This window comes from Netta rufina, assembly GCF_964035555.1.
Source record: "Netta rufina genome assembly, chromosome: 2".
Classification (NCBI taxonomy): Eukaryota; Metazoa; Chordata; class Aves; order Anseriformes; family Anatidae; genus Netta; species Netta rufina.
In genome coordinates, this window is record NC_140124.1 from 125,226,631 (window position 1) to 125,248,657 (window position 22,027).

At 37.7% G+C, this 22,027-nt stretch overlaps 1 protein-coding gene across 1 annotated transcript in view; it reads right to left on the reverse strand.

Moving 5' to 3' along the window:
• Window positions 1-15,918, reverse strand: part of EYA1 (EYA transcriptional coactivator and phosphatase 1) — a 151,478-nt gene extending 135,560 nt beyond the window's left edge. Inside the window, exon 1 of the mRNA XM_084306991.1 lies at window positions 15,901-15,918. The gene's annotated coding sequence lies outside the window, so the exon portion shown is untranslated. The remainder of the gene's footprint in view (window positions 1-15,900) is intronic.
• Window positions 15,919-22,027: the final 6,109 nt, after the last annotated feature.

Below are 22,027 nucleotides of genomic sequence, written 5' to 3' on the forward strand. Positions count from 1 at the left end.
CACTGACAACGAGAAACTAGAGTGGCAGAAAATATCAGTGGCTGAAGATGATGAGTGCTGGAAAAAAAGAAAGAAAATCTCAAGAAGAGCATTGGCCTTTTTTCAAAACCAGCTGAAATCCACAGATTATTATTAGCATGATGAATGGGAGGAAAGCCAAAGCTGTACCAGCACTGAAGGAAAGGACTCAGGGTGACCTAAAAACCATCAGTTTAAATCTGACGTTAGTGTGAAGTAAGCAAATAGTCAAAAAGCTTATCAGCAGAAGATAGGTATATAATGAATACCTCTCAAATTTATTTCTGGGAGAATGTTTAACAAGTATTTCTCATTTTATGACAGGTCATATAAGACCTGAGAGCTCAGAGGCACAAATCATTTTTCAGGCATGACTTATGTTCCTTGGTCATGTGTTAACCTCAACTAATAAAATGACGGCACTGTGCTGTGAAATGTGAAAACAAAGAAGAGAAGGCAAAGGCTAGGAAGGGGAGCTGGATGCAGGAACACTTTCATCTGGAAGTAAAAGGAGGGATCAAATGACTTGTCCTTTTATTCCAAACTTACTTGCCTTCCTTACATTTTCCACAGCATTTCACGACCTACTCATGTACACAGGGTAGTTCCCACCTTTACCGTGCTCAGCACCGCCTCCCCCTGCTCAAGACTCTGGACATGCAGACAACAGCTGTAAAACACAGAAGAATGGGTGTGTTCTGTATAGGAGGTTTCTTGAAATCACGTCATTTATTAAAAATGAAGGTGGACAAAGAGGACCAGGGAGTCAAAAGCATTAGCCTGATCCTTCTCAATTACACAGTGACAAGCAGTCAATACAGCTTGGCACTGTAAGTACAGACAAACCATCATACCACCATGGAAATGATCCCCATGCAGACAGTCTGGAATTTTTAATAAAACAAAAATAAAATAAAAAAATAAAAATAAAAATAAAAATAAAAATAAATTAAAATGGAAGAAGAGTTAATGCTTTCAAAACATTGAGGTATTACATACTGCTTTCCTTGTGATAACACTTCTTATTCTCTTTCTACTTACATGTACGTGTACATTCTACTATTTAAGGGGGAATGTCCTGAGTGGGGTAAAAACTTTATGTGGTGTCATTGTCATCCAGATGTTGTTGGATTAACTCTTCCCCAGAAGATGACCAAGGAAGGGGTAGAAATAAAAAAAAAGATTCAGAGGTGCTGCATAGCTGGTGTCCAATCTTCCATTCTTGAAGTTTAAACAAAGCAAATACAGAAGGGGAGGGAAGCACAGTTAAGATAAAAACATAACTCCTGTATCTCCTGCACACTTTTAATTCTAGTTTGTTGAACGAGGGGCATTGAGCTCATAACCTTACCAGCTGTTCTCAGACTGACCAAACTGTGCTGGTAACAGACAATGAAATGGTCATTTTTTAGAAGCTTTGCCACTCAAGGACTTACAGCGATTTGCTAAAGAAATCATGTTGGTTACTTAGTACAGGTTCTTCTTGAAAATAAGGTAAGAGATAGGAAAGATGAGGAATAAAGGCAAGGAAGGAAAAGCAGTTGCTAAGTTAAGAGTAGAACCCCACATCTTGAACTCCAAGAGACTTGTTTGGTATTTGGCCACAGAGGATAGGGGTGGTGATGCAGATTCTATTTTCTGCCCCAGAAAGACTGTTCTGAGCTCTAAGATTTAACCAGTGACATTGCAGCACGCACCATCTCCAAAGACACACAGTACACTGAAGCCAAGGTGGCTGAACTACTTGAGGCCTGAGGGTCAATAAATGTCACTGACTAGTGATGCTCAACAACTGGAACAAAGCCCTGTATTAGAGCCAATCTTCAATTACTGCACCGGTTCAGTGAAAAGAAAAGCAAAAATAGTCACTGATTTACTTCTTAATATTGATTATATTTATTTTTCATAAAAACAGTAAATATTTTTTCAAAAAATTAAGTAATTCAGCTCTCAGTAGCTGCTGCTTGAGTAGATGGGCTCACATTGGTAATATTTACTCTTTCATCATATCTTTGACAAAAAGATGGTATCACAGAAGAAAGGAGGGACAGGTGGTTAGAGATGGTGTTTCTTACCACCCTAGCTATTCTATAATCCAAAGAATGCAAAACAGATTTTAAACCCTACTTCTGCCTGCCTAGAGCAAGCATGAGGTTCATCTCCTTGCTCTGACCCAAGCCATCAGTCATGACCATGCATCCCACGGCACCATTACCAGGGAACAGAGTGAAAAGCCAGGGGAATGACATCTTCACAACTTGCTACTGATGCCAGCACCCCAGGATCCTGGCTTTTAGTTAAAACTGCTAATGCCATTTCAACACAAATTCAGAAAGCTTCCATTTCAAAGCTGTTTTTTAAACTGAATACATTCAGTGAAAAAGATTCTGAATGGTTTTGCACCTAAAATCAATTTTATTTTTCCTCCCTCTTATTCCATCGTTTTAGAAAATTACATGACTTTTTCCTGCAAATCTCTATTACCTCTTTAGCTCATCACAGCTATAACAACACTCATATTATCCACTATAATGAGCTCTATTGTTCAGTTCATGTATCAAATATGTTTTGTATCATGTGAAAACCTCAGTCACCTCAGTTGTCAGCTGCAGAAGGGATCTCTATTGGTGACAGCTTAATGGTGATTCAGGTTAAATGTTTGGTGATTCAGCTTACATGTTCAAACAATGCTTTCTAACAACAACAAAAGGATTTGCACAGATCTGACACAACTGCTGTACCATCACATCTGCAAAGATTATAAAACCTCCCACTGTAGAAGTTGCTGGGGGATAGTAAGTTCTGTTCTAAGTCATTGGCACATAATACAAAAGCTTTACACATCGTCAAAGGGCACTCTTGTCTCATGCAGAACACTTTTGAGAAACAACAACAAAAAAAACTTGGAAAATCTCACACATAAACAGGAGATTCATAAAGAGAGCCAGTTGCCTCAAATAACAAAAAGTATACTTTGCTTGTTTTGCAGCTTCACTTCAATGGTTATTTATGCTGTAAGGAAATGGTCTCAAAAATGCTGTCTACATACTAGAGTTTTGTGATTTAATTCTCCCTGAAGTAAAAAAAAAAAAAAAAAAAAAAAAAAAAAAAGGCAGGAGGATGAAATTCAAAAACTATTCACTCTGGGATTTTAAAAATGCTTCACGGATGTCAAAATACAAAACATCTTGTTGTTTTTCTTGTTGTTTTAGCTTTGAGAGAAAGAAAAGTGTCATTGCCTGCATGACCCAATTTTCTGTTTTTAGTTTAGAAGAGCTTGCCAGCCCTGAGAACACCTTGGCAGAGTGCAAGAAACTGCCACCCCCTTCTACCTTAGACATGGGCAAAACTATGGCTGCCCACCTATAGGAAGCAAATCACTAAAATATTTCAAAGAGTGTATTAGACCATCTAAAGATACTTGTAGATTTCTAGTTAAAAGTTTGGCTAGACTCTATGGGAGATGACTTTCTGAAACACATAATTAAACAACAAACAAAGAATCAGACCAATAGTTCCAATAGCAGAGCTTTGAATACCAGGACTCCCATAGCGTATAAACCAGCAAAAGTTAATAACCAAGTATTATATTTCATTGCCCGGAATATTTCTTCATCTCCTAAGAAATAAGAAGAGGCACCAAAGGTGCAAGCATGCATTTGGCTATGCTATGAGACATACTCAAAGTACTGGCAATTGACATGGTAGGAACACTTTAGATATATAATTTCAGGAGGGTGGCCCGTAAGTCACAACTGCATATCCTGGAAGTCAAGATGCAATTAATCCACCCGTTTTCTGGTTTTGCATTTTTATACAAAATGCATGTGATCCATAGATCTTGCTAACCCAAGGATTTATATATACAAAATAGTGAACAACATTTGTAAGAGGTGAATGATCAACATTACAACAGTACATTCTCTCTATATGCTCTAAAGATTACAAGACTACAAGAAGACTGAATTGTGGGATAAAAGACTAATAAAATAAAAATACACTGGAAACAATTTTGATGCCCGAACAAGGCTTCTAGTGCTATTTTACACAACCTAAACACCTGCACAGGGTTGGGTGACCTGCACAGAGACCTAGGCTTCCCTGGAGAAGATTCTGAGGGTTATATAGGTTGAGTGCTATACATTTCAGCTAAATATCTGAAACAGGAAAAGGACTTAAACTTTGTAGATTTAAATGCAAAGCCAGGACAAACAGGTCAAAGTAAAAAACAACAAAACCATCACTGAATAACCACTCACTATGGGCACAGATAAATGTTAAAAAAAGAAAAATCATCAAAAATGTGTTAAAAGCCAATATTTGCGTGTAGTAATACAGAAATTTTCAGTCAAGACACAGTCACTGCAGAAAAGCTAAATGAATTATTTGCATGGTACTCATTATGTAAAAAGAGAAGATCTTAACAGCTCTAAACCAAGGTATTAGCAGAGGAAGCTTTGATGCAGATTGATAAAATGAAGAGGCACAAAACACCCAGACGCAAGAGTTCACCCAAGAGGTCTAAAACAATGGAAGCATGATCAAATCAGCTGGTATAATAAACAAGAGAATTGGTTGGCACATGGGAACATGATGTAATGGGGAAGAGAAAGCATTGCTTTGTAAAGGGAAGTCATAGCTTCAAGATTACTAACATTTCTGTAAGGAGTTAATGATTATTTGGATAAGGATGATTTGGTTAATGTAGTATATTTAGATTTCTGGAAAGCTCCCACAAGCCAAAAGCTCTTAAACAATTTGTCAAAAGGTAAAATAAAAGGTCTGTCTTGAATTACTATTTAAAAGATGTGATAGAATAAGCGTGTAGTTTTCACAAAGTTACCAGTGGAATTCCAAAATGACCTGCTCTATTAAACATATCCATAAATGCCCTGGAAAAAAATGGCAAACAGCAAGGTTATAATATATTTATGGAAGCAACGAAACAGAGTAAAACAGAAAACATAAGGTCAGAGTGCTCACATCTAGCATCTCTCATACAAAGCTCATCACCAGCCTCAGGAAAATCCTAGGCTCTTCAGCTTGAGAGAGAGAGCTCAGCATTGCTGATACAACAGAAGTCTATAGAATAATGACTGGTTCTGTAGGAAGTGAGCAGAAGTTGAAAATTCAATATTTCTCATCTCATAGGCGCTTAACACTCCCATATCTTTTCTGCAGTTACTAGGCAGCAAGCTTTAAACAACAAAAAACTGTGAAAAATGCTTTCTTAGAAAATGTGTAACTAACTTGTGGAACTCATTGCTACAGAATCTTGAAGTATAACCATGTTCAGATAAAAACAATTTCATGAAGGACTGCATTAGATGCAATGGTTTGGATGTAACTCCCATCCACCAACTCCCCTAAATGCCCATTCCCAGGAAGCATGTGATATCAAAAGCAGGATTTCTTTTATTTCTCCTACTCTCATTAAATTTCTGCTTCTGGTCCCTGTTAGATACAGAACAGCAAGCTGATTTATCTTGTCCAATTCAACATAGTGGCACTTACATACCTCTTGGTCTTCTCTGCCAGTCCAAAACTGAGTGTTCTTCAAGCTACAGGGCTTCTCTTTTCTTGTCCAGCCCCAGAAGAGTTTGCTTCTGAGTAGCTACTTAACTGTCTTTAGTTAGACCAAAATACTGTCAAATTAATCAGATGCAATCAGTTTATACATAATTGCAGATAGAGAAGAGATTGAGAAGATGGAGAGCCCAGCTATCAAAACTGCAAGACACTCATTATTCCTCATGATCAAAAGCGGATGCAATACTGGCAGATAGAAGATAGTCTATGAGCAACAATAAACAAGACAAGCTAAGAACAGAATGAGCTGGTGTCCAGTGCTGCAAAGATTTGGCAGTGTGCTTGTCTTCTGTTTATAGAAAGCATAATGGCAGTACACAGCCCTTCCAGGGACTGCACAGAGGATTTATGCAGTGTGTGCACTAAATAAACTGGCCTGATGTGCCACTTAGCTTTTACAATGTCTTGCTAAAAACAGAGAAAAAATAAAACATAAATCTTACACTTTCTCCCTTTCCAAAATGTTGTTGCAAATCACACAAATCTGATGCACCTATCAGCCTGCCACTAAATATTCTTTGTTCAAATAAAAATTATGCTTCAGACTAGAGCAGAAAAATAGAAGTGAGACAGGCCTTAAATTTAGATTCTTTTTCCATGTACAAATAACAGAAGGTGAAAGCAAGGCATATAAGCATTTAACTAGTTGATTCTGAATACAGAGATACTTTTAGATCTTTTAAATTATTTACAGGTCTGAAAGGGTGGTCAAACATGAAAAATATGTCCAATATTAAGAATAAAAATAAAATAAAATATAGATCATGCTTACTTTCCTAAAAATATCTAAAGTACTAAACCCACTTTCAGCAAAAGCAAATGCCTGAATCTACAAGTACGCAGGTAGTGCTTATTTGGAAGTTCTGTATTTTTTCATCCCCATTCATTTTGCCCAAATATAACAGATTATATTTAAAAATAATTCTGCAGCACGAAAGTAACATGAAAGCATGTCTGAAATGACTTACTTTCCTACTCACTCCCTTTAAAACAGATTGAGAAAAAATAAGCAACTTTTGTCTTCAAGCAATTTCATTCATTGACTCATGACTATTAACAACATTTATAGCTCTGTAAATTATAATCAGAATAATCAAATCCCATGCTTCAGGCTATGAGCTGATCATCACAGAACCTGGAAAGAAGTCTTTTCCCATCTGCTGTGCTTCATGGTTGTATAGGTGCATTGTTGGTATAATGGAAAGTTCACTCTGTGTGAATGAATGCTGTTGGCAAAATATAAGGCTTTGAATACCAAAATGTCATGGTGACAAATTCTACGTGATTAACGAGAAATCCCTGAGAAGCCTCCCTGCTCCCTGCCAGACGCTGCTGTTGTGCTATGTGCACAGACCACAAGACCGGTGAGTCTAAAACTTCCAGGACAGTCTAGACAACACAGTTAAAGCAAAGTAGAAAGAAATAGAGAAGCATCTCTTTCCTACAACCCCTGTATTTTTAATTTCTCCTGTTTTAAACAGGTTCTTGACTGAATAATCTTACCCCCAGCAAATATAATTTGATTTTACTTTAGCCACATATGTAAACATAATACAAGAAAATCTTGGCATTAACGTTATTAACTACTAACAAAATTATATTCCTCAAGTAAAAGCTGGAACATAACCTAATTTAATCTAATACATTCCATGCACACAGACACACATATATACACTCACACCAAATAACATTAATTTAAACATCATGTTTCTGAAATCCACTAATCTGAGGACAGTATATATAAGATGGAAAGCTGCATTTAAACAGGATTTCTCTGTCATTCTACCACATTTGTCTGTTACCCTGGCACAACACTAAGCACAAACATTTTAGAGAAATCTGGAACCAGGGGGGACTTATATATGAATATGCCTTGTAAAATAACTCACAAACTAAAACTAGGAGCTTGTTGTGCATGTAGGAGAGATACCAGCTGTATTTCAATCAAGCAACATAGAGTCCCAACTGTAAACTGCCAGATTAAAATTGCTACCTGTAAAGTTATCAGGACATACACAAGTGCCCCACAGTGATGTTTTGCAGACCCCTAAGCCTGCAGTATCAGTATGAGTACATAGGGAACGGTGTTCAGCATCTGCCTTACCCATGAGTGTTATATTCTGTATGGCTCCCAAGAGCCACAAAAGATATCTGAAGGACAAGAGTGAACTGGTGACCAGTATTCTTGTCAAAATACTGTTTTAAGGAAACATATTTCTATTAAGCATGGGTAGAGAAACCTGATTAATGGCTTAGTGATTCCTCTGTATAGACAACACTCTTTTCACCAGGAAGCCCCATCTCATCTATGAATCAATGTCATGGGGACAAAGCTCAAAGCTGTAGTCGGTCTGAGCCATTAGTGTTGCTAAATACAGAATTGGACCTATCACTTAAATCTCCATGGCAAATTTAATAAAAAATTTCTAGGAGTGTGCATCTAAAAAAGCAGCTGAAATCTGTGAAGTTGCTGAAATTGCCCCCACACCTTCTTCAACATGTACCTTTAAATAGATAGACATGAAGTACTTATCTGTAATGTTTTAACTTTGTTTTTGAATATTCATATTATCTTTCTCACCCTAGAACTGTCCGTAAAGAATTATGTTCTTACATACACATCAAAATGCTTCCCCTTTCTGTCTGTGAGACTACTTCAGACTAGGAATCTTACTTAAAATTTAACATAAATTCTGTGCTTATTTGAATGGCACTAGGAGAGGGTGTATGAGAAAACAGGTATGGCACAGAAGTATTTTCTGCTGAATGAAGATCCCAGCCTTATAAGAAGCAACATGTCCTTCTAATTAAAAACGATCCTTTCAAGAAAAACAGTACATAGGCATAGGCAGTTCTCTCACTACTACAGACATACTCCTTACAAATTTTTGTTATAAAAATGAAATTCAAAAATGAGTTTACATATGTGTATGAATAAATAGAGCCATGTGCATGTGCTTTCATGTGTAAATACTATACAGCTAGACACAAGCTCCTGATGCACCGAGTAAACTTCAGCTGTATACCTCAGTACTCCATTCTGAGTCTGGTTACCTTCCGGGTTGCTAAGTCTTTCTAAATTAGAACAAGCAATTTCTCTTTGTTTTACCTAATATTTGAAAATGGCAAAAAAGTCCCATGGGTCACTGAAAATTATCCCTTCATTCCTGCCGCCTGTTTCAAGTCAGTCAAAACATTCCAGACTTCAAAAGGGGGCTTTGCCTGCTTAGGCCATTTTGGTGTCCTTCTATGGTTGGCCTATGAGGGATTGGTTATTTGGATAAATTAGTTTGTGGAGCCTGCTGGCCTTCTAGAAGACCTCAGTGTCTGACTGCAAATTAGTTCTACTGAACATGTAGAAATCCCTGGGCAGACGAGAAGAAATAAATGGTGATAAAATCTAATACTACAATGTTTGTAATGCGATTTTATTCTGCTCTGTAGCTTGTAAGCAAAGCTAATGTTGAATTAAAAATTTTAAAATATAAAAATGTCCATGAAAGCACAAAATCAGATCAGTATCCGAGTCACAGCACAGAAGGCTGAATGCCAACTTTAAAGTTAAGCTTCCAGCAGGAATCTTTTACAAGAACAAACAAAAATCGTCCTGGTTTTCCACAAAATCAAGTAGGTATTTACATTACAGATGCACCCCCGCTCAAGCCAGGAAGTCACACAGTTGAATTCTGCTGGAACTTAGGCTGTGAATAAACTGTTATGCAGTCTTTTAATGCATAGTTGTACAACTGCCTAAGGAGAGTTTATCCTTAAGGAAGAAAAGTCAGAGAGCCAAAACTAACAAACATGGCTCCTCGAGCGGAACAATGGTCCAGAAAACTTAGTAAAAAAGAAAATAAACTTCACTGGCAGTTTGCTTTTTACTGGTAAGGGCTAAGCTACAGCTTCATCAAGATTTTCAAGGGGAGACTTCACACATATATATAGTGCATATATAGCAGCTGGAAAGAATCAGATGAGCTCTATACTTTTAGTTATATGTACCATTATATACCATACATATATATATATCAATTTTTAATAAAGCAATCTAAAAATGCCTCGCACCATAAAAAAGACAAAGATGCATCTCTCTGAGTAGGTACATCTAAAACCAGCAATGATATGTGTTTACTGACCCCAACCAAACCCCTGCAAGGCCTCTATCTCCCTCCTAAAGCTGTGACCGTAAAGTCAGCACTGATGTGCGTGCACTAAGAATTAACTAGAATTATTATTAAGAATTATTATTAGCAGAAAAACACAAGAATAAGAGGTATGATGAATGCTGTGTTTCTGCTCTGCTCCCACAATGACTTACGAGTATGCATGACACTACGAACTGTAAGTAGAACTACACTTTTCAGTGACACAAGCATTGCTGCTTACAGCACTGCAGGACTTGTGCCACAGATAAGGGAAAGCATGTCTTAAGTAACAAGAATTCCTCTGTGGTGTTATCCCAAACCCCAGCATAGTTTGCAATGAATAAGATATACTTCTCTGTCTACAAACTGTCCACAAAGAATTACAGTTTTCATGAGCATTTTCACTAAAATATTTCTGAAGAAAAAAATTCTGATGATTGTTCCTGATTGAACAGCTACCACAGGCTGCCTAACAGCTGCTCGTTTCAATTTCTAAAACTTGTATACATCAGCTAGTTCTGGCTGTTCGTTATTTTTGACACTTACTGAGTGTTAGAAGTTGGTTTTGTGGCTTGTGTCTCCAATATCCGACCAATTTCAGATAGCAAGGCGATGGGGAATGGGAAGGGTGAAGGCAGTTACATTTTTATAGTCTCAGTTACAGATTGCAATTGTATGGTGCTTGTTGGTTACTGCCCTGAAGATCTTTCCAAAAAGGAAGCATGTTATATTTCTTCAGAATAGCAAGGAAAGGCAGAAGAGGACACAGTGTTGTGTCATACTTGGGGACAAACTCAGGTAGGATGAACATACATGTACATAATCTTTGCTGGAGACAATGCTACAAGTTTTCAACTGAAGTTAAAATACTTGTATTTTCACTTGTTTTCCTAGTAGACATTGTCCCCCAAGGTGCCAAACAGGTAACAGGAGTATGTGTGCTGTTAAAGGTGTTGTTCAAAGCTGGGCCGTGTCTGGCTGTCACCCACCACTGCGACAGTGTCCTCTGCAACTGCTCCCTAGCGGAGCCCTAGAAAGCCTCCCTTCCCAACCTCAGCTCACCTCCAAACAAAATGAACTTTCTAGCCCTCTTAGTAGCAAAGATAACCTTGAAAATGTGAAGGGAGTGTAATCTGATGCCTCTGAAAGACTGCAAAGAGCTTGAAACAAAGACAGAGAGATGTGAACTGCCCCAGCCATCTCTCTCTGGGCCCCATAGACTCAGCATTTCTGTGGTTGTGGAGTCTGGCGTTGTTCCAAGATTCCATAGAATCTCGCAAGTTTGCTGCAAAATTCATTATTTTGCTGCAGCCAGGTGCTGGATGTTGGTTTTGTTTTGTTTTTCTCTTCTCCTTTTTCTTGCTGAAACCAGCTACTTGCTCTGCATCTTTCCATTAGCAGAGCAATGAAGTGAATTTGCCATGCAAGCGCCGTTCCGTGATACATGGCACCGCTGCGCAGCCTGGGGCAACCAGGAGAGCAGTGTCTAGGAGAAGCCAGAAGTTGGAAGTATGCAGTCAGGCTGCCCAGAGTGACGACTGAAAGCTGAGGTTTGGGGGCTGCAGAGGGAACTGGAGAAGACTAACTGCTGAAGCAGACTACGAGCATCTCCTTTCTTGGCTCATTGGGTGCACGCTGTTGGGATCTAACCTGACTGCTGAGGGCCTCAGAGTCTTCGCTTTGTTTTCCAGATGGGCAAAGTTGATCATCAGAAATACTCAACACTGAAAATACTTCTTGAAGTACAATTTTGCAATGAGTATTTTCAACTCTGAGCCTGGACAGGATAGGTAGGAATGAAAGGTATTGTATGTTACATATAATAACCTAACATTGCTACCAAAGACAACTGACAGGGAAGAAGTACACTCTAAAATATCCCCACAGGGTCTAGTAATTTCTGAAAACATGCTAATATTTACTTGTGAAAACTTCCTTGTGTTGAATCTTACAACTGCGTGAAAAATAAGCATTTAAAAAACAAAACAAAACGAAACAAAAAAACCACTAGACAAATCAAATGACTTAAAATGCCTCCTTACTTCCACAATGCCCTTTTGCAAGTTTTTAAAAGGCTGTTAACAAGGTACCTCTAATACAGGTATATGTCTATCTCAAGCATATCAAAACAGAATCTTAGGATTGTCAGTGTTTGTCACGTGTCTGAGGCTTCTAGGGTTTCTAGAGCAAAGTATTCATAGCAATGCCAAATTTGGGACTGGTAGAGATTTAGTCTACCACAATTGTAAGCCACAATAATTTTAAATCAATTTTTTGAAATCAATTTAGTATGCAATGACCCATTCTCAGTTTCCTTACATTCAGAATTTGTCTAACACCAAAACTGAAATTTTCATCACAAAAACTTTTAAACAGGATGTGTGATTTTTTTTCTTCTTAGGTATGTATGAGCAATGGGACTTAATGCAAGTAACTGGCAGGATCAGGGATGAGCCACCGTGAAGAGCAATGTTTGCAAACTCAGAGTCTGAAGCACTAGTACAGCAAATCTGTCATGGGATTCAACCCTATGCATGGAACTTCAAGGTTTAACCATGTTGACTATGTATAATACTTGCAGATTTCAGTACCAAGCTAAATTATGTTATTTTGTTAATGTTTGCTACAGATTCAATCAGCTGGAGAGGTGGATCCACAGAAAGATCAGCAAAGTGAGCAGCAAAGCACTTTGACATTTTTTGAGATCAAACAGCCCAGTCATTGAAGCAGCCCCACTGTAGTAATTTTCAAGACATTAGTTGTCACTGAGATCTCTGCTTCACTGAAAAAATGGGTTGAAATTAATGACCAGTTTATTAATACAGAGACGCAAATAAAAAAATAACCCATAGAAAACTTTAAAGATTCAAGAGTTCTTGAATAAAGATTTGAGAGTTCTTGCTTGATAAAACATGAATGGAACACCCTTAATAGATGCATATATAATCAGCAAACAACCTTCCCTCCATTGACAAAGCCCTAAGAGAACCTATCCTTCATATATCAGACACAGGCAACAAGACCATCTAGCTGAACAATAAACCTGATCTCGCTTGCATGTTCCAGTAGCAGTGTTTCTCCAGAGGAGCTCTCAGGAAGAACAGGTACAGCTAAAGCATGAGCTGTAGAGCTTCTACTTTCATATCCAATTCCAGTCAATAAGATGTAGACTTAAGACTATACTCCTTGTGTACCTCTTTTATTACTAATCAATCATTTGGATATAAACTACGTATATTGACAGAAATGTTTCAGAACTTCTTGTTTTGCTGTTACCTTTTGCCTTACACAGTAACAGCATGGACCAAGGGCAAAAACATGAAGAGAACACTCTTTCCTTCCATGAGAGTAACTAAAGGTTTTGTTTCAAAGCCTTTTCTTTCTTGGAAAGAAAGCAACTGAACATCGGTGACCTTTTCAGGCAGGATAATACACTGATATCCTCTGTCTAGGCAACGTCAAATCTGCATTGGGCTTCCTTCTCAGGCACCTAGTAAGAGAAAGGCAGCAGCAGATGCAGCACTCAAGTTTACAAGCACATTATGATGCACTAGCCAGGCACTTCCTACAGAACATGAACCAAATGCATTACAGTACCATTAGGACCACTTCTTCAGGTGATGAGAGTGTTGCTTAGATACTAAAATACCCTCTCAGCTGTATGAATATAACAGGGAGCAGAATCTAGCCTACTGGACTTACTGTGTGCGGTATCCTCTTGTGCTCATTAGTACTAACAGTCTGCATTCCCAGGTGAAACACCATCCTGTCTTGTACCTAACAGAGAGATCTTGGTCAAAGAAACTGTCATAGTATCTACTCATATATTCTTTCACAGTGTTGCCAGATAAACTTCTTTCCTTTTCCTTTTCTTTTTCCATCTTCTGCTACTTCCCCCATTGTCCATCTAGCTCTGTTTTCCTAAAACATTACATACTTTCAGTTCTCAGTTGTTGAATAAAGCTCCTCCCTTACCTATGTGTACCTCAAATTGCTTCCACAGCAAAATTTGCATTGGAAGTTTGCATTTGCAAGTTCCATAATCAAAGTATCTTTCAAATGGCACTCACAGAAAAGATTTCCTCTTTTCATGTAGACTACCAAGAAGCTTTAGGAGTGGCTATATGTGTTAGGGATCTAAAGCCACAAACAGCTTTTGGTTTGTGTATTGTAATTGCAGAGTGTTTATCTCTCCCAGTCTTTTTCTGTATTTTGTGTATACACACACAAAGAGCAAAATAAACAAAAACAATGTTCACACCATTGTCTTCATTTTCACAGAAAATATTCTCACTTCTGACTACCAATTTTAAGAAATCTCCACATTTACCTACTGACTGTTGCAAAAGTAGCAGCCTGTCCAATTAGGAATGAATTAAAGAGAGACCTGATTGCAGGATTTGATCCACCAGTGTACTACCCCAATTTTAAGCCTATCTAATGACTAGGCAGTAAGAAAAGTCACAGTGGCCCATAGGCAAAATACCACAGTGGTAATCCTGCCCTGGGTCATATACCTTTGGGCTGTCTGGTTCTTGCAGTTACTAAAGCCTAAGTGCTTTTTGATGCAGCAAGTCTATTCAGCAGTTACTGTTTTAGATTTTGATAATCCTGATAGCATTCATGACTACCACCCACTTGGGTAATGTGAGGGGAAACTCTGAGCAGATGAAGTGTTTTACAGGCTCTCTGGACTAAGTGGTGAAAAGAAGGAATGGAATGAATAACCCCAACAGGAGTGCTGGTAGTGCCAAACCATGAACAAATATTTCCCTTAATACTCCCGTTATGTTAAGTGACAGAGTGACAGTTACATTTGTCATTACGTATGGCTCCAGCAGATGATTACTAGACCCAAGCCCACGTCAGCACCAGGAGCACAGGCTCTGCTGGCCATCCAGAGGGACAGAACTGCAGTGGGAGCCGCAGTAAACCCCGTTGGCTTCAGGAAAAGGCTTCTCATGCACAGAGAAAACCCTGATCTGGGATACAACAAGGACTGGGCTTGGGTGGTGCTGAAAGCTCCATGCCTGCAACTTCAGCAAGGACCATCCCTGTTTAGCACTACTCAGTAACCATGGCCACTCCTTTCTCTAGGGCTGAATTGGTCCCTTTCACACATTGCTGTAGCAGCGATGGATAAATACCCAAATGTACACATAGAGACAGACTGTGGAATAAATGAACATTGGAAAATAATCAAAACCATATTGCTTCAGACAGTAAAAATGACACTAGACGAGAAGTGCAACAAAAACACAACACAGCAGGCTTGTTATTAGGTGGCTGATTTCTTTCTACTCTGTTGCTATGTGAAAAACTAACACAAGCATTGGGGAAACTGGTTATACAAGGGAAACAGTGAGAGATGACAGAAAATACTGTCAAATGCAGAAAATAAGCCAGAAAAAATGCAAGAAATAAGTCTAATCAAATTTACCAAATAGTAGTTGTTGGAGTTATTTTACAACTCATAAAAATAGGGCAGTTTTAATGTGTACTGTTTCTGTTAAAACAATCCAGCATAAAACCATCTATATGGCATTATAATGTTCACCGAGTGCCAAGAATGATATCACAAACTAAACTAACAAATCCATAACATACACTAATCATTTGACTGTGCATGAAGTATTATTTTAAAATGGTATTAACCATGTCTGATAGTTTTCAAAAATTATTACCATTGCGACTTTCTAAACAGGCATTGACATGAAAAAAACAAAGATGCTAAAGATATATATTCTTTTAATGATAAAAAAAATTGCCATGGTACACATGACTGCAGCTAAGAGTTCACATAGGCAAAATGAAATAACTTCAGATAAGGGAGTGAAAACCCTAACAGATCGAAATGTTAACAATTATATAAATGCAGCAACCTGAATATTTCTTAGAGAAAGCAATAATCATCACCTTGTAATGTGAACTATTGAAGAAAAATATTTTTAAATCTATACATATTTTCTTAAGCAATGTAGCTTTCACATAGGCCTCCACCACTGAAATAATTTCATCATCCACTGCTTCCAATCATTAAAAGTGCATGCAGCTTTCTAAAGCCTTTCAGTGACTTGGTTGCAACAAAAATAATTACTACTTTAAAAGCAATCACTTTTTTCTTAGGACTGACACGCTGTTTACTTACAGACTTCCCATTTATTCCCTGGGGATCTTCCATTGAAGATTTGTTCTTCCAAATTACATACGGACTATTAGTTACAGTGAGGTTCAAACTGTCACCTTCCACACCTGGGGAAAAGACAGTACCACACAGCTGTATTAATTAATTGGCATTAATTCCATCTAAAAATTTCCATTAACTAGCACATATTCATAAGTTAGGAGCAGATTTCTTCAACGAATTGGATTAATCTATAGAATAAATATATACGCTTGAGCTGTTTATTACAGATCTACAGGAGCCAAAAGCAGTCAGCAAGAGCTCTGTTGCGCTTGCTGTCAGCAGACAAATAAAAGTCAGCCAGAAACTCCTCCATGGCCATTATTTCTGTGCCAATGATACACGAAGGCTTATTTTTTCCTCTTTCTGTGAAGTTCAGCTTCTCCATATTATCTATAAATGTCAATTGTACTATAATGCTAAGAGGAAATAATATCAAAGAAATATGATTGTAGATTGAGCCAGGATAAAAGAAAAAATCCATGAAGTTTTCAAAACGTTACCCTCAAGCAAAGGATATTATTATACTAAATCTCTTCAAGTTTACATTAGGTTATAGTCCTAACCCCGTAAATTATAAATACCGGATGCTTTGTGTTCTCTCACCTTTGGAAACCATGTTCTTTGATGTTAAAAATAACAGTGAAGTACTAAAGTAAATTAATAAATGCTTATTCCCCTCAACAGACATCAGCTCAGAATACAGTTTCCTTACAGAGACTATTTTCTTTAGAATAATACAAGGTGACCTTCCTAAAATTTAGAACTAATCATTCAAATAAATCAATCAAATCTAACAAAAACATTCTTTAGACAAAATGTCACTTTTTAATAGGGGTAATTAAGTCTGCTAAAGGATAATCAAAATGTAAAGCTTTTTATTTTATTTTATTATTATTTTTTTAATCTTGTGTACTCAGAGATTTGATTATAGCATTTTATTCGTCTATGACAATGGACGATCTGATAGCCTGCAGATATTCAGTTTGTCCTTACATATTAAAGATACATGTATGTTTCAGGATCAGGATCCATAATGTTATTCTACATCTTTCTTCCTGAATGGGATTTTTTGCAAGAAAGAAAAATCCCTTCAGGACAAGTTGTTCTGTGCAGTATAAATTTATACCAGACGCTATTCATTGCACAAATTCAGCTACTTTTATAAAATTTAAACATTAAGAAAGTGTTAACAGGTCCAATCCACACCCTAAGGAAGATGTTAATATGAAACATGTTTCTGTAACACGTCCACTCCCTTATTTCTGGTTTACAATTGAGAGACTAATCCAGTCCTGCTCCTGCTGAGAACAATGGCTAATCTGAAATATTTCAGTGAGATCAGGATTTGGTGCTCATATTTGTTCTGACAACAGATAATAGGTTAGAAAATGATTCAGGGCTTTGAAAAGTGACAATTACAATTATGGGGGGAAAGAGAAAAATTTCTTTTAACTTAAAAAATAAATAAATAGCAAAGAGGAGAAGAAAACAGATCTCTGACAATGCCTCACTCCTAAGCAATGACTGACATCTGTTTCAAAAACTCTTTTATTGCAAAATTCAATAAATGGAAAAACCGCACTAGCTGAAAGTCTGCCACTTCAGCGAGGGAATAAAATGGAGCCTTTTCTAATGGAAAAATATTCAAAAGTCAATTGATGTAATGCTGGTATGTGGATGACCTGACAGATTTTCAGATCAGCAATGCTCTCTTTACTAATGGAAAGAAAACTTTACCAAGACTGGTAATCGTCTGCATTTAAAATGCATTTACTATTAAAGCCCATAAGGAAAAAGCATATATTCTTTAGTGTATACTGTAGTTCAATTGTAATTAGACAACGTGACTTGCAGAAGCTGCTGGGGGAGCATTATCTCTCTCTGGGAGAGGTTCCTATAACACATCAGCATCAAAAGAGTCCACTATTTCTCTGGCATATTTTGCCCCTCCAAGTCATTACAAAGGAGATTTGAGAAATGGTCCTATATATTCCCTCCCCATTTTAGGGGCAAAGACTTGTCTTCCTCGGCAGATACTAGAGACCTCTGGCAGCAGAATCAAGATAGCATTAACATGAGGGTTTAGACGTTAATGCAGGACAGCTGATTTACAAAGTAATTAAGTAATTTTGATTAAAAAAAAAAAATCAACTTTTAAACTTAAACAAGAGCAACTTTGTTATCCCTATTATAATTGTCATTTTGGGTTATTCTTAACTCTTAGTAAAGCTTTATGAAAACTAATTAAATTCCCTTGGGTTGTTAATGTATCAAAAATTACATCTAAATTACATAGAGTATCTATTACAGAGAAGTTGTTATATGCAAAATATGCCATTGAATATGAGGGAAAATACCTCAAATTATTGAGAAAGACAAGATCTAAATTGAAGGGAAGTCATGAACATATATATCCCCTTTTATTTTTCTCTACTACTTTTGAAATCATTTGCTTGGTTAAATATTATTATTAAATACATGATGGTAGCAGTTGGAGTCCAACCAGATAAAGGACCACTCATGCACCAGGCGCGATAACCAGCATCCCCCTTTTCCAAGCAGCTATTACCATTTTTAAGGGGAATAAAAACAGAGAGCAAAGAAGCACACAAAGCGGCTCACTGTGGGTTTTATTCCCTTCTTTCCGAAACGCTATCCAACACCGCACGATTGTCTCTGCATGCACAGATCATAATGCCTGCCTTTGCAGTCAGGCACAGTGAGGTTGCCCAAAGCTCCCTGTCCAGGCTGCCAAGGTGGGCCAGCAGCTTCACTGAGCTCCTTGTCCCATAACGGCTGTCCCTGTCCCCACTCCTCTGCTGTGTGCTAATCACCTACCTGGAAATCTGACCAAACCAAGCACATCTGACCAAATATTAAGCACACTCCGGACACACTGAAATAATCTCTGAGGACTGGGCAATGACGGTGGAGATGACGTCTTGCAGAGATGTCAATAAAAGTAAGGGTTTTACCAAAAAGTATCTTGCCATGGCTTACTCCCAGCACTTACCAATGCTGATGTTTAGGGATACTTAACACGATTTCTTATGCTTGCCGAGCTGTTCTCCATAAAAGCTTTGCATTTCCCATGCAAGCCTTACTCTCCCATTAACATATGCATCTCAGAGCTGTCTCAGGGCTGCCATAACACACATTCAGCTGCAGTGAGCCTCTACGGAAACTAACTGCAATCAGAAACAGCAGGAACACAACGATACCTTGAGCCACCTTCCAATTCCCATCTCCAAGAACGCCTGAAGGAGAGATTAAATATTCCTCCCTTTTCCTGTGACAGCGGTAGAGCTGCTCTGATGCAGAACCTCCTGGCTAGTCATGCCATTGCAAAACTCTCCAAGATGAGGTCACTTTTAGTATTAGCTGTGCTCTTTTTTTCGTTTTGCTTCCTTTTTCTTTTTTTTTTTTTTTTTTTTTCTCTAAATTGCCAAACTAATCATGCTTTCTCATGAACTGGTAGGATTTTCTGCTACTGACTACATAAAGATTGCATGTTCCCAAACCATACTCATTTGCTAAAAGAGAATAATAAAATAATAGCCACACATGTTTTATCATTGTGTGTAGAAAGAAAGAAGGAAGTTATAAGGCTGAGTGAAATGTGATTTTTTTTTTTAGTTTTTATTTTTAACTACTTAGGTGATAGCCTGTGATATTTTATGGTTAATGTTGGGAACTTGATGGTTTTGATTTTAGGTGCTATATTTGGGAAGTTTCCTTTTTAGCACTTGGTAAAGGATCACTACATTTACTACATTCCCAGGTAGGTCTCTTGCTCCCGCTTCCTTTTAAGGTGTTAAATTTGGCAGATATACTGCGTAGTATTTAGAAAACAATTATTTCCAAATGCAAGGAAAGTAACTTGCCAAGTGTAACAGCTAAAAACCAAAAAAAAAAAAAAAAAAAAAAAAAAGTGTGTGTGAGAGAGAAAGGAAATAAAGAGGAAGAGGGAAAGATATTATAAAATAAATAAATAAAGAAATAAAAAATTAGAGACATTTCAGCAGCTTTATAAACAATTAAATCCAGTGCTTGGACTGAAGACCACCTTTGATTCAGCCTGGAACTCCTGCAGATGCAATACAGCATCCTCCCTTCCAGTGAGCCTCAGGGACTACAATAAAACAGAGAGGTGCCCAGATGTGCAGGACATAACACGCACATCTGCTGGAAGACATCCCGCACCATCTGCAATGCTGATGTTGACCTAAGTGCAGACTCTGGGCCAGCTTCAAAACTCTCTATGGACATGCAGCCTGCAGGTAACACCCTACAACAGCACATGAGGTAGGTCACTGCTTTTGCATGCCCATAAACATCCACGTCCATCTCAATTCACCTTTGTTCCAGTAACCCTGACCAGAAATGCATGAAATGCATTCATGGCTGGCATAAACTTCGACAGAAGAATGCTGAGAAAATAGAATGTTATTGGTTTATTGGTAAGCTTTCCTTTCTAAACAAAGAATAAACACTTCCAGTGCCCTGGTCAGGCATGTGTTAATCCCATGGCAATAACACTTGCTGCAATATCTGGGTCTGTAGCAAAATAATCTCATTCTTTGTGAGTCAGTACTATAAATTAGACATCTAGATATTTTTTTTCTATCTGGGTGAATCCCTTTTAACTTTAAAATAAAGAGAAATTTTAAATTAAACCCCAAAATTTTGGTGTTTTCTTAATGTTTTTAATCTCAACAAAAACAAACATTACTTCTGAAGACACATGAGGTCTCATCAACCTATACAGCTTGTGTTACTGGGTCAAAATAATAGACAGAGGACCAGCAAGAAAGAAAATGGGAAAGGAGCACTATGAAAACAAGGAATGCAACCCAGGCAAATTATATTAGTGACAGACTGGGAAATATAACTGTACTACATTTCAAATCTAGGTTATATTTACAAAATTGTTAGAATACAGTACCCTAAGGATATCTTGAAAACATTTGACAATAGACCTAGTGTTACATTTCTCCCATTATGTCTAACAAGCTTGCTTTGAGAATACAAGGACCAAGATACTGGTTCAGACCAAAAATCCTTCTGGTCCCCTCTCTGGCAATGAGCACAGAAGATCAAGAACAGAACAAGCATATGTCATTTCCCCTATATTTTCCCATCTTCTTGCTATTTCAGCTCAGAGAACTTACTGAGCCTGATGTAGTTATCTGTCCTGACACCCTTGACAGAGCTCTCTCGTCTGTCTTCCTCTTGATCCCATGTAAACTTTTTGGATTCCTAACAAATCTGAACATTCACTCTTGGGGAACAGGGAACAGGAGCATTTCTGAGCACCAATCTTCTTTTCTTGTAACTATCTTTGGTGCTTAGATCACATTCCTGAATGGTGAGGGTCAACTCAGTACACATCACTTTTCATGTACATCTACAGCTGTTGGCTCAAGGTCTAGCAGCTTACATTTCTCTACACATAATTTTATTTGTCTTTGTATTTGCTAGTGACTTGTCTCATAATGTCCTTGCATAGTTCTTCACAGTCTGCTCTCACTGTTATTCACTTCAGTTGCTGAGGAATAATTTGCTGATTTAAATTGATAACCTGAAATATCTTCCATTCAAGTGGAAAAGACCCAGAAAAAAAAAAAAAAAAAAAGATTGTGCCTGATTAGCGCACTTATTCAAACTAAGCTATTTGAAGAAACTGGAATTAGAATAGTGTAAAATTTCTAGAAGAAATTTCTTCTATTCCAGAAGAAATAAGCAGACAAGATGGCATGTTCATCAAAGAATGGAATTCTGACTGCTAATTTCAGCAAGCTCATGAAAGCTCTCTGGTCTCCTAAAGTTGGAAAAGACTTAGTCAAACACAAAGAAACTGCTCCTGAGGAAGAGAGAGAAACACCCCCAAAATAGTTACAAAAACTGCCAGAACATCAGAGAGGGGCAAAATGTGGGGCAAAATTCCAAAAGTGAGGTTATTATTTTACTACTCTTTTTACAAGTTCTACAACTGAAATACAACTGGTTCAGCAAATGTCTTGATAAAGTTTTAGTTCTGATTGCTTCATCTACAATGGCCAGGAATGGTTTAAATTGCCAAGAGGAA